Source organism: Staurois parvus, unplaced genomic scaffold (genome assembly GCF_062004578.1).
Source record: "Staurois parvus isolate SC_StPar_1 unplaced genomic scaffold, SC_StPar_1.0 ptg001014l, whole genome shotgun sequence".
Lineage (NCBI taxonomy): Eukaryota > Metazoa > Chordata > Amphibia > Anura > Ranidae > Staurois > Staurois parvus.
Window position 1 is genome coordinate 725,797 of NW_028318810.1, and position 18,915 is coordinate 744,711.

Consider the following 18,915-nt stretch of genomic DNA (forward strand, 5'->3'; position numbering starts at 1 on the left):
ATCATCTGTTGCAATTATGGTGGGGCCTCAGGTGGCACTCATGGAGGCATGGTGAGGATGTAGTTGGTGTACTGCGGCCAGAGTGTCCATACCTATACACCCCATTCTCAGTGTATGTTCAGCCCCCAGGCTACACAGCATCTTTGATTGTTATGGTGCAGACAGCCAGCCAGCCACACGTTGTCATATGTTAAGATGGTGAAGGTGGCCACTTGCACCATGACAATCAATGATGCTGTGCAGTCTGGGGGCTGAACATACACTGAGGAGACGGTGTCCAATATGGACCCCCCATCCTCATCATGCCTCCATGAGTGCCACCTAAGGCCCCACCATAATTGACCTAATAGACGGCATGGCCCTATATACATATGCAATCCTATTGTACAATGTGATCTACAATCAAGTTTGTAGTGCAAGGTCCTGCCTGATTATTGCAAATATTTATTTATTTATTACAGGTACTTATATAGCACCATCAGTTTACGCAGCGCTTTACATATATATTGTACATTCACATCAGTCCCTAACCCTCAAGGGGCGTACAATCTAAGGTCCCTAACTTACATTCATACATACACATACTAGGGACAATTTAGACAGGAGCCAATTCACCTACCAGCATGTCTATATAATGAATTGTTTAGGTAAGACCTTATATTACATAGTTTTGGTAAAGCTAAAAGCAGAACTACATTGCATCTGAGCACCACAAACCAAAAGTGCTATTAAATTCATTTTTAACCAGTTGCTGCTCGCCCTATGGACGAATGGCGGGCGGCAAATGTCATCAGCGTTCCAGGTGGACTCCATATGGCGTCCTCCCACACATGCGCAGATTGCGCTCCTGCAGAGCGGCGCAGCGGCGCGATCTGTCACCGGCCGTGTGCCTCGGACATGGCCGATGACAGATCTGAGTATCGGCCCCGTTGCCGGTACCATGTGACCTGCTTTGACCAATCACAGCAGGTCAAATGACAGTTGTATACAATGGATGGCTTCATTCATGCCATCCATTGTATACTACTGCCTAGCTGTGAATGGTGACAGCTAATCACATGCACATGTCATGTGATTAGCTGTGGCCAAATCACAGCTAAGCACAAAAAAAAAAACCCCCTGAATGAATCGATATCATTCAGGTAAATGCTGGCTTATAGCAAAGTAATTCTTTGCTATAAGCAAATTGTGTAAAAAAAAAAAAAAACAAATACTGATCACTTCCCCAAAGTAGTACAATGTTACTATGGTAACATTGTACTACTTTGGTCATAGTGAAATATGAAAAAAAAATCTTAAAAAAAAGAAAAAAATTTAATAAAAAAAAAAATATATATATAATTTTTTTTTCCATACTGTCACCAGTCAGTGTCCCTGATCACCGCCATGCCAGTTTTATGATGACGCTGTACTGCACTGGTGACAGTATGTAAAAAAAAATAGTGAAACAAATTTTTTGAATTTTTGAATTTTCCGAAAAATTATGACAAAAAAAATACAACTTCAAAAAACTCGCCATGCCTCTTATGAAGTACGTCGGACTGTCTACTTTGCAAAAAGGGGTCATTTGGGGGATATCTGTACTATTCTGACATTCTTGGACCTCAAGAAATTAGATTGGCTGTCGGTACTTCAGGACTGATCAATATTCAGATCTATACCATAGTTTGTGAACTCTATAACTTTCCTACAAACTAAAAAATACATCCTAATTTGGGTTATTTTCACCAAAGACATGTAGCAGAATACATCTCGGCCTAAATTTATGAAGAACAATTATTTATTTGCAAACTTTTATAACAGAAACAAAAAAAACCTTTTTTTCTTTCAAAATTTTTGGTCTTTTTTTTGTTAATTTAGCAAGAAATAAAAACCCCAGCGGTGATTAAATACCACCAAAAGAAAGCTCTAGTTGTGTGAAGAAAATTATAAAATTTTAGTTTGGGTACAGTGTTGTATGACCGCGCAATTGTCATTCAAAGTGTGACAGCGCTGAAACCTGAAAACCGGCCTGGGCAGGAAGGTGTAAAATTGCCCGGTATTGAATTGGTTAATATTCAAAGCAAACTCCCCCATCTATCCATGTCTCCATGATTTATTTTGCTGAGAAATCACTTAGAATAACAATCCTCCTAGCATTTCTGGCCATGGCCATCTTGACTAAGGGCAGATGATTCATGTAGCATTTACTTCCTGGAATCCATCTGCCCTTAGCTCAAGCACACAGGCAAGAAGGTGTGCTTAGCTGATAAAACCTCTCCTCTCTCTCCTGAAGACTCCTGGGATGAATGACAACATTCTCCTAGACATGGAAACCAGAAAGTAACTAATGAAATGTAAAAAAAAAAGTTTAAAACAATTAAATATGATATACTTTCCTATCTATTTACTAATAAGGCATACAAAATAGTCAATGTAGAAAGAGAGAGTGAAGTTCCACTTAACGGAGGATGTACAATCAGGCTGTAAGGTGTATAGTCAGCTAAATGATGGCCAGACATGAAACTATTTTATATCCAGTTTTAGCTATTTTTGTTAGAGTTACTGTACAATTGTAAATGTGGTCTGAAGAATGTTCAGTGAGCCATACACATAATGATCATATTGAATTATCTTCTTTCCTACGGCCAGATTTTCCGCCCACACAGATCAGAATAATTTCAATTAGTTTTGCTTGAAATCGATCAATGATGCAATGGGGTTGATTTACTAAAACTGGAGAGTGTAATAACTGGTTCAGCTGTGCATGGCAGCCAATCAGCTTCCAACTTCAATTTGTTCAGTTAAGCTTTGACAATAAAACCTGGAAGCTGATTGGTTTCTATGCAGAGCTGCACCAGTTTTTACACTCTCCGATTTTAGAAAATCAACCCCAGTATGTGTCTTTTCAATCATTCATAGATCATGCTATCTGATTCTGTGAAAAATTGATCAGATTTTATAGTGTATGGCCACCACTGAACTAACCATAAGCCTCTGGTCACATCGGGTGCAGGGGCGTACTGACCATTTGGGCACTGCCCGTGGGCCTGGGGTCAGCAGGGGGCCCCATGAGATGTTCCTGGTACCTTTCATAGGCTTTTTTGGGTGTAGTTTGAGTGTGGGTAAGGACACAGGGGCTCCATGATCCCCTATTGCCCGGGGGCCCCATAAGTTGTCAGTCCACCCCTGATCGGGTGCAACTTGGCATGTGATTTGCATGCCCTGCGACTTGCCAATTGTATGTCAACCCGTCCCCTATTGTCCGCTATTAGAGCGTTCAGATCTGTGCGGTTCTGATTTGGTCGGAGTTGCACCGATTTCTAAAGTAGTACATGCACTACCTTTGTTGTGATTTGTATAGACATCTGTTGCAGATGTCTTGCAAATCACAATGAAATCGTCAGGTCACCCGATTTTGAAATCGTGCGACTTACAGTGAACATCAAAATCAGCTTTGATGTTACCGGGGGGTAAACCTCAAAAGATAAGTATATTAGAAGGAGATCCATACAAGTGACATACAAATGGAAAGATACTACTAAAGATGTCGTCCAATGGATATGTTGAGGCCTATTTGCAATGTTTGCACAGCACACACACTATATAAATCCTGTAACGGACCCCCTTTTCTCTACTTGCTCAAACCAGTATATCAGTTCAATTTCAGATTGTATTATCAAAAAGAACACTATTATTTCTCCATATTTTAATAATTTTTTTTTATTTTTGGCCAAGCTTTGCAATCTCCTTGACTCCTCATGCACGCTTGACATTTTTACAGCGGCTGTTTTTGGCTTTTGATATTTTTTTCTACATCTAGTAATCCCCCCAGCATGTTATCCTATGTGTCCATACACACATAGACTGGAATCAACGTTTTTTGGCTGGGACGTTTTGTGGCTGGAAAAAAAAACCCAGGACTAGTGGATTTCTAGAGGAGTTTTTTAGCTGAAAAAATGATCTAACGCTGAAAAACACAGCAAAACGCAGTAAAGCGCCACAAACTTAGCGCTTTTGGAAATTTTTTTAACCCCCCCCAAAAAAATGCTAGAAAAAGCCGCTAAATGCTACTGCAAAAACGCTTAAAAAAGCTGAAAAACGCACATTTTTAACCACTTGAGCTCCAGAGGATTTACCCCCCTTAATGACCAGGCCTCTTTTTGCTACTCGGCGCTGCACTAATTCAACTGATAATTACGCGGTCGTGCAATGCTGCACCCAAACGAAATTTATGTCCTTTTTTTCACACAAATAGAGCTTTCTTTCAGTGGTATTTGATCATCTGTGCGCTTTTTATTTTTCACGCTATAAACAAAAAAAGGCCAAAAATTTTGAAGAAAAACAATATTTTTTACTTTCAGCTATAAAAAATATATAGTAAACTCAAAGTTGGTTATAAATTTAGGCCAAAATGTATTCTGCTCCATGTTTTTGGTAAAAAAAATCCCAATGAGTGTATATTGATTGCTTTGTGTGGAAGTTATAGCGTCTACAAACTATGGTATAAATACTGCAACTTATGCCATTTTTCTGCTATACAGCACTGCGCTAGTTTAACGGACAATTGCGCGGTCATGCAATATGGTACATAAATGAAATTTACATCCTTTTTTTCCCCACAAATTGAGCTTTCTTTTGGTGGTATTTGATCGCCTGTGCGGTTTATATTTTTTGCGCTATAAAAAAAAGGCTGACAATTTTGAGGAAAAAAAAACAATATTTTGGACTTTTTGCTATAAAACATGTCCAGTAAAAAAAAATGCAAAAATCAAATTTAGTCATAAATTTCTGCCAAAATGTATTCTGCGACATGTCTTTGCTAAAAAAAACCCCAATACGTGTAAATTAATTGGTTTACGTGAAAGTTATAGCGTTTACAAATGGCGGAAAAGATACTGGGATTTTTAGGTTTTTTTTATACTAATAATGGCAGCGACCAGCGACTTATGACGGGACTGCGGGACTGCGCCGGACATTCTGACATTGGGGGATACTGACTTGGGGTCACTGACATCCCCAAAAACACTAATACAGTGATCAGTGCAAAAAGATAAACACTGACACTGTACTAATGGCACTGGGGAGGAAGGGGTTAACTTTATTTTGCAGGGAAGGGTTATCTGAGTGAGGGGAGTGTTTTACTAGGGGGCGGGGGTGTGCTGCATGGGACAAGGCTGATCGAGAGAGAGAAACTCTTCTGTCTCGATCAGCTCATCCTCGAGCTGACAAGGAAGTGACAGACAGCACAGCTACTGCAGCTGTGCTCTCTGTCACTGTGTACCGCCAATCGCCGGGAAACAGCCGCTAAGGACCGGCTGTGACCCAGCGACTGACATCCGCGGCGGTGATCGGCGGGACAGATAGGGTGGCGGCGCGCCTCGCGCGCGCCCCCTATTTGTTTACAAAACACACATTTTAAAATGTGGTTTTGCCTGCCAGTGCCGCCCTGCCGCTGTATTTCTACATTGGCGGGGCGGCAAGTGGTTAATGTTACCAGTGTTATGAAAACATCCAGTGTGCATGAGGACTTATTTCTAACTGCAATTTCATGAAAAAATAACAAAATCCTGTACTGGATTTCTCAGGGTGCCCCCACCATCTAGTAGGTGTAGGATCTTCTCTGGTGTATTTCCTCCTTGCCATCCAGCCCTTGGAAAGCCCTGCTACAGAGTATACTTATCATTCCTACTCCACAATTTAGCAAGACAAGTCCAATTCCATCACATTTGACCGCCAAATATAATTCAGCAGAAGATTACAGAGAATCGGAGGGAGCAATTTCTTGCCTTTTCTCGCAGTCAGAGAATGCAGAAACAGAGGATTGAGAACATTAAAGGGAAAGCAGCAATCAGCGGAGAGAAAACAAGAGGAGACGTGGAGAGGCCTGAAAAGTAGCCCATTTAGAAGGACCATAATTGATAAACATAGGGGCATCAGGGACTGCAAGGCGGACTCACATGCTGAAGATGAAAGTACAAATGAAAGCAGAAAATTACTCTATATAGGCTAGAATTCCATTAAAGGAAAGCTGTGCTGAAAAATACCCAGTCATTAGTGTCCTCCAGGGGCGGACTGACCATTTGGAAACTCGGGCACTGCCCGAGGGCCCGGAGTCAGTAGGGGGCCCCATGAGATGCACAAAAAGGGGGGTTGTGAAAAGAAATTCACAGAGAAAGTGGCTACATTATGAACAGAGTGTGACAATCAGAAAAATTTCCAAAAATTATGCTTTATTACATATACAAGTTTGACATTTGGGCAATCGCCCTGGTTTACCATCACCTCAGTATGAGACAATACACACAGACCTAAAACCATATAAAATGACACCAAGACCGGTCCAAATAATTGTGCAACAAAGACAGTGACTAATAGAGCCTAAAGTCTTTGTAGCACTGGTTCACAGGTGAACACTTCCCACAGGAGGTGTATACAAAAATTATACCATAGGTATACCATGTAACATGTTGTAAATATGTAGACATATGCTACTACCAAAATGGTTATATCCCAAGCAGGGAGTGTCAAAACATTACACTATAGATATAAAATATCACATGTATGCAGTACAGCAAGCACAGTGTGCGTCAAAAAGAGAAACATGCCTCTAGGCCTATAAAAGACAAGAAAAAATGAATGTCATATATAAAATGCAGTACACTCCTATGCCGGCACATGTGGTTGGGGCCCATTCATCTGTAATATAAGCGACTGTTTCCTTAGGGTTCTTAAATGAGAATAAGCCCCATTTGTTACCAGGATGGAAGGATAGATGCAAATAGCAGAGCACTGCTTGAAATGGTTTCTTCACCACTGTATGTGGACTACACACCACTTTCTGTAAGGAAAACAAGACAGATCCCAATAAATCTTCTGCCTATTGAGATACATGTGGTATATCCTGTTTCCTATGAAAAGCACCATGATGTCCCCATCCTGTAGTGAAACAAACAATATGTGGAAAGTCACTGGAAGAGCTTTACTCTATGTAAGATGTATAAGTTATATCGATCACAGAGGACCATATAACTAGTGTCCTGTAACAGTCCACTCACCACCTGCGCAATGGATAGTAGGAGAGGAAAAGATGTCCTTCATAGGTACTGCCTAACAAGGCCAGAGAGGCCAAGGAACAACCGCTGACATCAGCCGATATACCGCGGGTTCCAGCCTCTTCTCGGCACCTGTGCTGCTTAAGCCTGCCTCATGGCATGTGAAGATGGCTTCCTCCTTGTAGGTCAGCGTGCGTTCCACCTAGTGCGCATGACCGCAAGTGACGTATCTGACGCATGACGTCAACGCGTTTCGCCGATGGGCGTATCTCACTCAGCTTCGTCAGGACCAATGAGATTCCTGCATTCCAATTTTCTATTTATAGTGGGTTAAGACCCACCCATTTATGCAAAAACTAACTTGCAGTTATTCCCATTGGAAGAAAAAAAGGGGGCTAAATACTTAGCACAGCTGCTGGTCATTATTAAATTCATTTAAAAGAACAAGCGACTGGAAATATCAGAGAGAGGAAAGGCTTGACAATTTCAACAATGCATACACAAATCAAAAAAACCTATAAATGTATATACTAATCAATTGGAAAATTACCATACTTTCACCAAAAGATGGCGATGTTTTGTGAAGGAATCACCAGGCCTATTCATTAAATCAACAGTTCCTAAAAGTACAGTATGAATTACCACAAAGCCACCACAAGATGGCAATGTTAATTAACGAATCTCACTGTGGATTATATTGCCAAAGATACCTAGACTTCAAATACCCATTTAATGGTATCATCATTATTAAGAGGGAAGAACATAGTTAGCTCAGCAATCCGTCCTTTTACATTTTTAGACCTATATTCAGGTTTATATCATCAGGTCATCAATATTTCCCAGATACCAAAAGGTTTACCTTCATTCTTTGACAAATAATTCACCCATTATTGAAGACAGAAAAATGCCATAGATCAAACTGACGCATGGCAACATAAGGATACATAACTATGTAAATCTATTTATCCAAAAATACTTGGAGATCACATTCCACATTTAACCCCTTTGGGTACATTGTATCAAGTTTATATATCCAATATTTCTCCTTTTTTAGCAGTTCTCTGTCAAAATCACCTCTCCTTTGAGGAAAGTGCAATGCATAGAAACCTTTCACTTTTGTGAAAGATGTTCACCTATTCGTACTTTAAGTTGTCTTTTGGTCTTACCAATATACATCTTTTTACATGGACAGGTCAAAATATATAGCACTCTCACTGTGGAGCAATTTATAAGACTTTGAATTTTATAATGAGTGTTATTTCCTGAATCATAAAAGGAATCCGTGCGGTCCACATATTTACAAATTTGTCCAAAAGACAACTTAAAGTACGAATATCTATATATCTATAGTGTAATGTTTTGACACTCCCTGCTTGGGATATAACCATTTTGGTAGTAGCATATGTCTACATATTTACAACAATAATTGTTGCACAATTATTTGGACCGGTCTTGGTGTCATTTTATATGGTTTTAGGTCTGTGTGTATTGTCTCATACTGAGGTGATGGTAAACCAGGGCGATTGCCCAAATGTCAAACTTGTATATGTAATAAAGCATAATTTTTGGAAATTTTTCTGATTGTCACACTCTGTTCATAATGTAGCCACTTTCTCTGTGAATTTCTTTTCACAACCCCCCTTTTTTGTGCATGTCTTTTTTGGCTACTGAATGGAGGCCATCTACTGGGTGATATGGTAATTTATTATACAACCTCTAAATAACTATCTTTAACTAATGGCCCCATGAGATGCCCCTGGTACCTTTTTCATAGGCTTTTTTGAGTTTGGGCAAGGACACAGGGGCCCCATGATCCCCTATTGCCTGGGGGCCCCATGAGTTGTCAGTCCGCCCTTGGTGTCCTCCTTATTAAAATGCTAGTTGCCTGGCTGTCCCTGGTTTCATTTTTTTTCACAGACACTCCTTGGACAAGGACAATGCCAGTGAAGTCATAGTGAGCTCCAGACTTTCATACATGTTCTTAGTCAGTGACTCAAAGCATACTGATACCAGTGGGTCATTATGCCAGTCAGGCAACTGGCATTTTCAGGAGAAGCCAAGTGAGGGCAATTTACATTACAGCTTTTCCACTTTTACTGCAGAATTGGAATAACACATACTTTATATTTGTTACATGCTCCAATCTCAATGCATAACGTTCCTCCCAAGACCTCCTGCTCTCTAGTTCTCTTGTCACCTCCTCCCATGCTCGCCTGCAGGACTTCTCCTGAGCCTCTCCCATCCTATGGAATTCCCTACTCCAATCTGTCCAACTATCTCCTACTCTGTCCACTTTTAGGCGATCCCTGAAAACTTTTCCCTTCAGAGAAGCCTATCCTGCCTCCACCTAACAACTGTACATTTATTTCCTCCATCAGCTCATCCCCCACAGTTATTACCTTTTGTATCACTTGACCCTCCCCTTGTAGATTGTAAGCTCTAAAATGCAGGGCTCTCTTATTCCTCCTTTATTCAATTGTATTGTAACTGTACTGTTTGCCCTCACATTGTAAAGTGCTGTGCAAACTGTTGGCGCTATAAAAATCCTGTGTAATAATAATAACTTTCAACCAGAATCTTATATGCTGCCTACAGTGGGGCTGAATGGTGCACCTGTGCCCCCACGCCTGCACCTTAACACCAGAGCTCCATGCACTGGGGCTAAACACCCAGTGTACAGGTGAAACTCGAAAAATTTGAATATCATGCAAAAGTTAATGTATTTCAGTAATGCAACTTAAAAGGTGAAACTAATATATGAGATAGACTCATTACATGCAAACCAAGATAGTTCAAGCCGTGATTTGTCATATTTGTGATGATTATGGCTTACAGCTCATGAAAACCCCAAATCCACAATCTCAGAAAATTAGAATATTACATGCAATCAATAAAACACGGATTGTACATAGAACAATATCGGACCTCTGAAAAGTATAACCATGCATATGTACTCAGTACTTGGTTTGGGCCCCTTTTGCAGCAATTACTGCCTCAATGCGGCGTGGCATGGAAGCTTTCAGCCTGTGGGACTGTTGAAGTGTTATGGAAGACCAGGAGGCTTCAATAGCGGCCTTCAGCTTTTCTGCATTGTTCGGTCTCATGTCTCTCATCTTTCTCTTGGCAATGCCCCATAGATTCTCTATGAGGTTCAGGTCAGGCGAGTTTGCTGGCCAATCAAGCACAGTAATCCCACGGTCATTGAACCAGGTTTTGGTGCTTTTAGCAGTGTGGGCAGGTGCCAAGTCCTGCTGGAAAATGAAGTCAGCATTCCCATAAAGCTCGTCTGCGGAAGGAAGCATGAAGTGCTCCAAAATCTCCTGGTAGACGGCTGAGTTGACCCTGGACTTAATGAAGCACAGTGGACCAACACCAGCAGATGACATGGCTCCCCAAATCAACACAGACTGTGGAAACTTCATACTGGACTTAAAGCATCTTGCAGTGTGTGCCTCTCCATTCTTCCTCCATACTCTGGGTCCTTGGATCCAAATGAGATGCAAAAGTTGCTCTCATCAGAAAAGAGGACTTTGGACCACTGAGCAACAGACCAGGTCTGTTTTTCTTTAGCCCAGGTAAGACGCTTCTGACGTTGTTTATTGTTCAGGAGTGGCTTGACAAGAGGAATACGACATTTGAAGCCCATGCCCAGGATCCGTCTGTGTGTGGTGGCTCTTGATGCACTGACTCCAGCCTCAGTCCATTCCTTGTGAAAGTCCCCAACACTTTTGAATAGCCTTTTCCTGACAATCCTCTCCAGGCTGCGGTCATCCCTGCTGCTTGTGCACCTTTTTCTTCCACACTTTTCCGTTCCACATAACTTTCTATTAATGTGCTTTGATACAGCACTTTGGGAACATCCAACTTCTTTTGCAATTACCTTTCGAGGCTTTCCCTCCTTATGGAGGGTGTCAATGATGGTTTTCTGCACAACTGTCAGGTCAGCAGTCTTTCCCATGATTGTGATTCCTACTGAACCAGACTGAGAGACCATTTAAAGGCTCAGAAACCCTTTGCAGGTGTTATGGCTTAATTAGCTGATTAGAGTGGGACACTTTGAGCCGAGAATATTGCACCTTCTCACAATATTCTAATTTTCTGAGATTGTGGATTTGGAGTTTTCATGAACTGTAAACCATAATCATCTCAATTATGACACATCATGGCTTGAACTATCTTGCTTTGCATGTAATGAGTCTATCTCATATATTATTTTCACCTTTTAAGTTGAATTACTGAAATAACCGAACTTTTTCACGATATTCTAATTTTTTGAGTTTCACCTGTACATGGGACGTTAGTCATTGATTGCAGGACTCCACAATAAGGAGCAACACAACCAAGGAGCACCTGCTTTGTTATATACACTCTCCGGCCACTTTATTAGGTACACCTGTTCAATTGCTTGGTAACACAAATTGCTAATTAGCCAATCACATGGCAGCAACTCAATGCATTTAGGCATCATAATGGGGAAGAAAGGGGATTTACAAGACTTTAAACATGGTATGGTTGTTGGTGCCAGATGGGCTGGTCTGAGTATTTAAAAAAACTGCTGCTCTACTGGGATTTTCACGCGCATCCATCTCTAGGGTATACAGGGAATGGTCCGAAAAAGAGAAAATATCCAGTGAGTGTCAGTTGTGTGGATGAAAATGCCTTGTTGATGTCAGAGGTCATAGGAGAATGGGCTGACTGGTTCAGCTGCGACGTTCAGATGGTAGGGTCAGAATTTGGAGTAAACAACATGAAAGCATGGATCCATCCTGCTTTGTATCAATGGTTCAGGCTGGTGGTGGTGTAATGGTGTGGGGAATATTCTCGTGGCACTAGCATGTGTACCTAATAAAGTAGCCGGTGTGGGTATACAAGACTACAAATACCTAAGCATGCCACTTATCATAGGAAAAATGAAAGATTGGGAAGGTTCCAAAATTTCCATATTCTCTGGAGCAGATGTGTTCATTGGCTTCGGCTCTTAGTGGTACATTTCCCAAGCTAAGGGTTAATGGCTGAGCTGGGTGGGTAAGACGGAGCTGCTTTTAATTACTGTTCCTATGCTTAATAATCTTTCTCCTTGTAGTTCCAGTCCTCTGTTTAATCTCTTTAACAGCACTAATTGAATCCACAGAGAAAGAATACCCGATCTTCACAGCTGCAGCTTCAGGACCAACTCCAAGGGCTCAGTATGAGAGCTTGTGACCAATCCAAGCAATGATAACCCATCAACAGTTTGCCAGCATGCCATGCCGTACTGTACATCTGTATGGGCACAGTGTATGTTCACTTTAAAGCCAGCCAGAGTGATAGCAGGACATGCTAGGACTTTTTACAGGATATTTACTGAAACTGAAGGCATAACATTTTTGCAATTTTTGTACAGCGGCACCCCCACATCTCACCAACAAAATGTCACATATAGAGAAGAATATAGGAAGCTCTTGCTGCACGCACCTTCTCAGCGAGGACATGCTAAAGAAGAGTATGTTCTACAGCAGTCTTTCTCAACCTTTTTAACATGGAGGAACCCTTGAAATAAATGTATATTCTCAAGGAATCCATGACAATAATTACTACATCTACAGGTAATGGCACATTAGTGTGATGGACACTGGGAAGAATTCTCTGTACATTGGTTCATTGACTCAGCGGTAAGTTACCTGTGGTCATTGCTCAAGGAACCCCTAGCAACCTCTATGGGAACCATAGAGTTCCATAGAACCCAGGTTGAGAAAGGCTGTTCTACAGCATCTCCTGCAGATGAAACTCAGATACTTTCAGACTTATATAACCTCTTGCGGACCAGCCACTCTGCATATACGAGTAGCCTAAGCCCCTATTGTTAAAGGAGGGCATATCAAGAACTATACTACTCTACTCTCCTGTGTGCACACATCTTTGAGACTACATGGTGATTGAACACAGTAGATCAAAGGAGAAAGGTACAGAGCTAATGGGATTGGCTCTGTACCACGTGATTGCTTTACGCAATTCAAACACAGGATGCAGCTAACAGCTGGATGTGACTAGGGCTATGTTTTTGGCAGACCTTGCTGCCCCCCTGAAATTCCACAATGGACTTTTAGAGTTGTTTGACAGGCACATGTTTTAACCCTGTAAAGCACAGTAGGCACTGCATGTGTTTACAGGGTAGTTGCACTTGTGGCCCTAGTCACCTGGAAGGGGCAATTTTTGCTGTGCTACGCTGCGAAGAATTGTGGCCACAACATGTATATATCCCCATATGGCTGCCATTGCAGCTTGGGGGAGGTTGTGGTGGTAAACTGTCTATGGCAATCCCTGACCACAAACTAGGTGTTGGTGTGGCCAGGAAATGCTGTACCCAATGCAGAAAGAACAGCACATACAGGGACCAGGAGGAGTTACGAATTCCTGTATTTGAAAAGTAGTATTCCAGAAGGGTTGCAAGAGTACTTACAGCAACACAGTTGGTATCACTAGCATTAACAGGTGCAGTAACACTTGCAGTACCAGGTGCAGTAACACTGATGGCAGAATAGGCAATAGCAGTCTCACCGGTAATACCAGCAAGTCGGAAAGCATCAACACCATTATGAAGAGATATTTCTTTAAGCAAAGTATGGCACACTAAAATGTACTTTACTGCGACAGCATCTGCAGGGTGTGACTGACTGGCAGGGTGGAGGGTTTAGCTAGAAGCTCCAGAGGCTGGTGCTAACAGGGGGGCACAGTAGGGTCCCTACACTTTCCCTGCTTGTGCTGGAACCTTTCCCCATCGCTAAGTCACTATCCCAAACAAGCAGGTTTCTGTCCCTGCTCTGTCCACTCGCAATTGCGTGTCAAATCCTGGAAAGGTTCCTTATTTATAAGGGTTGCCCCATCCAAGAAGACCACTGAGGATTTCTGTGTCCAATCGGACAGCTGCTTTCCTTCTGCCGCCTATGAAAGCTGCAGAGGAACATCATTCCTCAGAGTGTCCACTTCATCCACACAGTGGCAAGATGCCACCTACTGAATGGAGTGAGAACTATACCAGCCTAAACCAGGGATAGGGACACAGGGACATTTCCAGGGACTCTATGCTTCTAAATTGGGGTTGGGGAATGGGGGGGGGTGTGATATTTTTAGGACAATGCATTGGTACAGGAGGAGAATAGAGATTTGCAGATTGAATATGCTGGTGAGTCAAGGATGGAGGCACAGGGGCATTTGGTATTCAACAGTAAAATGTAGCCTACAATAAATATATGCAGGAAAAGTGCACCTTTCTTCCTCTTCTATGTATTTTCTTGTATATTTATAGGATAAAGTGTTGTGCAGAAGAGAATTTCCCTAGATACAAAGCAGTGAATGTTCTTTCAGACATAATGCAGGAGTCTGATAAACAGCAGAGGAGGATCTGGGTGACACACAATACAGCAGAGAGCTGGAATTCCCTAGCGGCTTTCCTTTCCCCCTCCCTTGATTCATTCTCACCATTTCAAAGTGATTCCTCTTAAAGGAGAACTCCCATTTGTACGGTAAAAGAAATCATAACATATCCTCATAATCATGCAAGGAGTGATGAAACCTTTTATGTGAATAAAACTTTTATGGTATTTCCTGCCTTCCAGCAAAACAGAAATCTTCTTCTTCATTCCAGGATGTGGATACCATGTCTACACTAAATGGGTGTGAACGGGGAAAATGATCCTTTGTAAACTTTCCCTGCTCTGTTCCTGCAAGAGCCTAGCCATCAGTTAATCTACATGATGTAGTAGACACATACACCTAGTTTGTCTGGTATCAGACTGCAGATTGGTTTGTCTACCATTAATATTAAAGTGTATATAAAGCCAAGCAACTAAGTTCTTTTTGCTGTCTGTGTTCCTGCAGCGTTGTTGAACCCTTCTGTTTGTCCTGGAAACCATTGTTAACAAAACAGAAAGTGATGGATTTAGAGATATTAGATTTCATTTAGACAAGCGATCTGGGGCAGATAGACTACTGTGTTCAGAAGCAGCTTAAATAACGCCTAGTCTTTGGTTTTGTGTAGGGTCCAATCTAATGTAATAAATCACCATTCTCATGAATGACCCTTAGCATTTCTTTATAATTTTGATGGTAAATGAACAAGGTTTTGCAGTCTGACAACCAACATATTATTGCACAGAATAAAATTACGATTTGATAGAGACCAACTATGATAAAAATCCCAGAGTATTTTTTTTCTCAGAGAACAGGTGCAGGTACTCCCCCCTCCCCTGAGCCACCCCTTGTAACCACCCCAGACCTATCCCTGAGCACTGTCCTTTGTCTTTGCCCCCTATCCACCTCCTAGTACTGCCTCTTTTTAGAGAATACAGAGCTATTTTGTGGTTTTAAGTAATTTGTATGGAATTGGTTAATGATAACAGACTTCCCCCTGCAGCAACAGATCCCCACAGCAACAATGGATTCTTCCCAGCAATAATAGAGCCTCATTCCAGGAACAAAATACACCCCCAGTAACAATAGAGCCCCCACCAGCCACAATAGATCTGACCCAGCTACAAAAGACCCCTGCTGGCAACAACTGATTCCCCTGCAACTTGCATCATTAGGCCCTCCCCCTTAATCAGTAGATCCCCCGAACAACATAAGATCCCCAGAGCAACAATAGATCCTCCAAGCAACAATAGACCACCCCAGCAACACTACAGCCTCCAGCTACAATAGATCACAAGTAGCCAGCATCAATAGACCCTCCAGCACACCCCAATCTTCTTTTCCAGTACAAACATTCTGTTCTAGAGGTGCTCCCCCATGTTCCCACTGAAAAAAGCCCTGATAATTCCTATGTATGTTTTGCTTAGGAAACCTAATACATAGTATTAGCCATCTGCTCCTAGTAATATAGGATTGCTTGGTGTCTGATGGTTATTTTCTTATACATTAATGAATTTGTGTTTTAAGACTATAGCTCTATCATAGCAGGAATGATGAAAATTGTACAATGTTTGGCTCTGAAAATTTGAGCTCAGGTCAACACTCAGACTCATGTACAGTATGTGCCAGGGGCGGACTGACAACTCATGGGGCCCCCGGGCAATAGGGGATCATGGGGCCCCTGTGTCCTTGTCCAAACAAAAAAGCCTATGAAAAAGGTACCAGGGGCATCTCATGGGGCCCCCTACTGACCCCAGGCCCTCGGGCAGTGTCCGAGTTTCCAAATGGTCAGTCCGCCGTGGTATGTGCATTTCATTACTAGACACATTTTACAACAAGGCTTCATTAGGAGGCTTTCCAGGCTCTACAAAGTACTATTTGCAATACTGCTAGAACAGGGGTGTCAAACTGGTGGCTCTCCAGCTGTTGCGAAACTGCAAGTCCCTTCATGCCTCTGCCTTTGGAAGTCATGCTTGTAACTGTCAATCTTGCAATGCCTCATGGGACTTGTAGTTTGGCAACAGCTGGATGGCCGCCAATTTGACAACCGTGTGCTAGACGTTTCACAACCTTCTGCCTGGCATCTAACATTCTCTGATATCCCACTAACTTGGGCATGTTTTCTGTCAATTGTGTTGTAAACTGGAATGTTTTCTTTTACCAATTGTATTAGATCCCATTAGGCGAAGCATTCTCTGAATGGTGCACATGCCAACTGGCCAACTTCCTATGTGCACAATGCATCAGGTCAGCCGCTCACCGCAGGAAACAGAAGCAAGTGGAGATCACTGGAGTAGTAGTGTCTACTTCAGTGATTTGAAGCTTCCAGGGCATTGGCTAGGTATAGTATATACATAATTATTTTGGACCAAGCTGAACCAATGTAACTATGTGTAAAATATCCATGCCTGGTTAATTCTACCAGCTGCTAATGGCTGTTTATACTTGCAATGCCATTAAAGTGGATGTAAACCCTAACTGAATGATTTTTTTTGCCCTGTTTATAATAATCTGCCATTTTTTTCATAAATTACTGCTTTCATCTTATTTCATTCAATTGCTGTCTGCATGCAATCTAAAGGGCTCTGCATGGCATTGCTCAGGAGAGATTTCCTAATGGTGACAACAGTAGATCATGCTTGTGTAATGTATGTTAAAATAGCCACTTGTAGTCTACAATAGAGGTCTATATGACACAGTGACAACACAAGAGCACAACTGGGAATCAAGAAAAGATTGTTGTCACCCTGTAACAGGAAGTACCTAACCAAGGATGTTCACGGTAGGTATTATTTAAAGCTGAACTCGAGGGCAGATGTAAAGGACACAAATTATTAGTTCAGCTTTAATGAAAGCAGCAAGTGCAGGTTTAAAATATTGAAATGGTTTGTGAAATGACATTGGCAGGGTAAAATTTATATGAGATTTAAGTGATTGGGTCAAGGATTTGGCATTGTCTGCTAGTGCATGAAAAGAGATCAGCATGATAGTGACCAGTGAGACGGATCAGGGAACAGCGAAGTCTTCATCAGTTGTGTTTGCAGGTACAATAAAGTGGGATGACCAGATTTCTTGGATATGGCCTTTAAGAAACCACAGTCTAAAGTTCTATTTCTATATCCTGACTTCATGAATCAGTCTTTTTATAACAGTATGCAATATTCATAAATATTAATGAGATGAGTGTATTTATTGACAATGTATATCCGCAAACACATATGTATATCTGCACACACACCATCCCTCCACATTAGTCATTAAGGTTTCTGCCTCACCAGTTCTGTGAATTATTTATATCCTCTACAGTTCCCAGATCAGGCCCACATCCTTCGCGTGACGTAGGCTCTTGGGTTATACTGTCAGGAATTTAAAGGATCATTCCACATAAAACAGAGATTTACATTTTTGGGGGAGATGCCTCTGTAACTGAAGTCTGGTGAAGACTGAGATTGAGCTCTGCAGTCACTTTTGCAGCAGTTGTTTTCCTATGCCAGGTCACAATCTTGCGCAATGTCCTTTTGTCTCTTTCGGTCAGTTCATCATGTTGACCATGCTTATGCTTATCAGACAATATCTTCCCGGAAGCTATTTATTCCGTCATAACCTTTGATACCGTACCTTGTGACACGTTAAATAAATTGGCAACTTCAGTCAAAGAGGCACCAGCTAAGCGACACCAACAATTTACCCTCACGACTCCGTATTATTAGCAGCGCACACATCAAATGACGAAAGTGAGGCTTCCCACTTGTTAGCTAGGTGTCTCATCGCAAAAGAATGCTACATCACTTCCGCTATCAACACAAAACATGTGTTCAATATTGAGTTCAATATTGAGTTGGTCCGCCCTTTGCAGCTATAACAGCTTCAACTCTTCTGGGAAGGCCGTCCACAAGGTTTAGGTGGGTGTCTATGGGAAGGTTGGACCATTCTTCCAGAAGCACATTTGTGAGGTCAGGCACTGATGTTGGACAAGAAGGCCTGGGTCGCAGTCTCTGCTCTAATTCATCCCAAAGATGTTCTGTCGGGTTGAGGTCAGGACTCTGTGAAGGACAGTCAAGTTCCTCCACCCCAAACTTGCTCATCCATGTCTTTATGGACCTTGCTTTGTGCACTGGTGCGCAGTCATCTTGGAACAGGAAGGGGCCATCCCCAAACTGTTCCCACAAAGTTGGGAGCAAGAAATTGTCCAAAATGTCTTGGTATGCTGACGCCTTAAGAGTTCCCTTCACTGGAACTAGGGGGCCAAGACCAACCCCTGAAAAACAACCCCACACCATAATCCCACTTCCACCAAACTTTTCACTTGGCACAATGCAGTCAGGCAAGTACCATTCTCCTGGCAAGTGCTAAACCAAGACAAGTCCATCGGACTGCCAGACAGAGAAGAGTGATTTGTCACTCCAGAAAAAACGTCTCCACTGCTCTGGTGTCCAGTGGCGGCATGCTTTACACCACTGCATGCAACGCTTTGCATTGCACTTGGTGACGT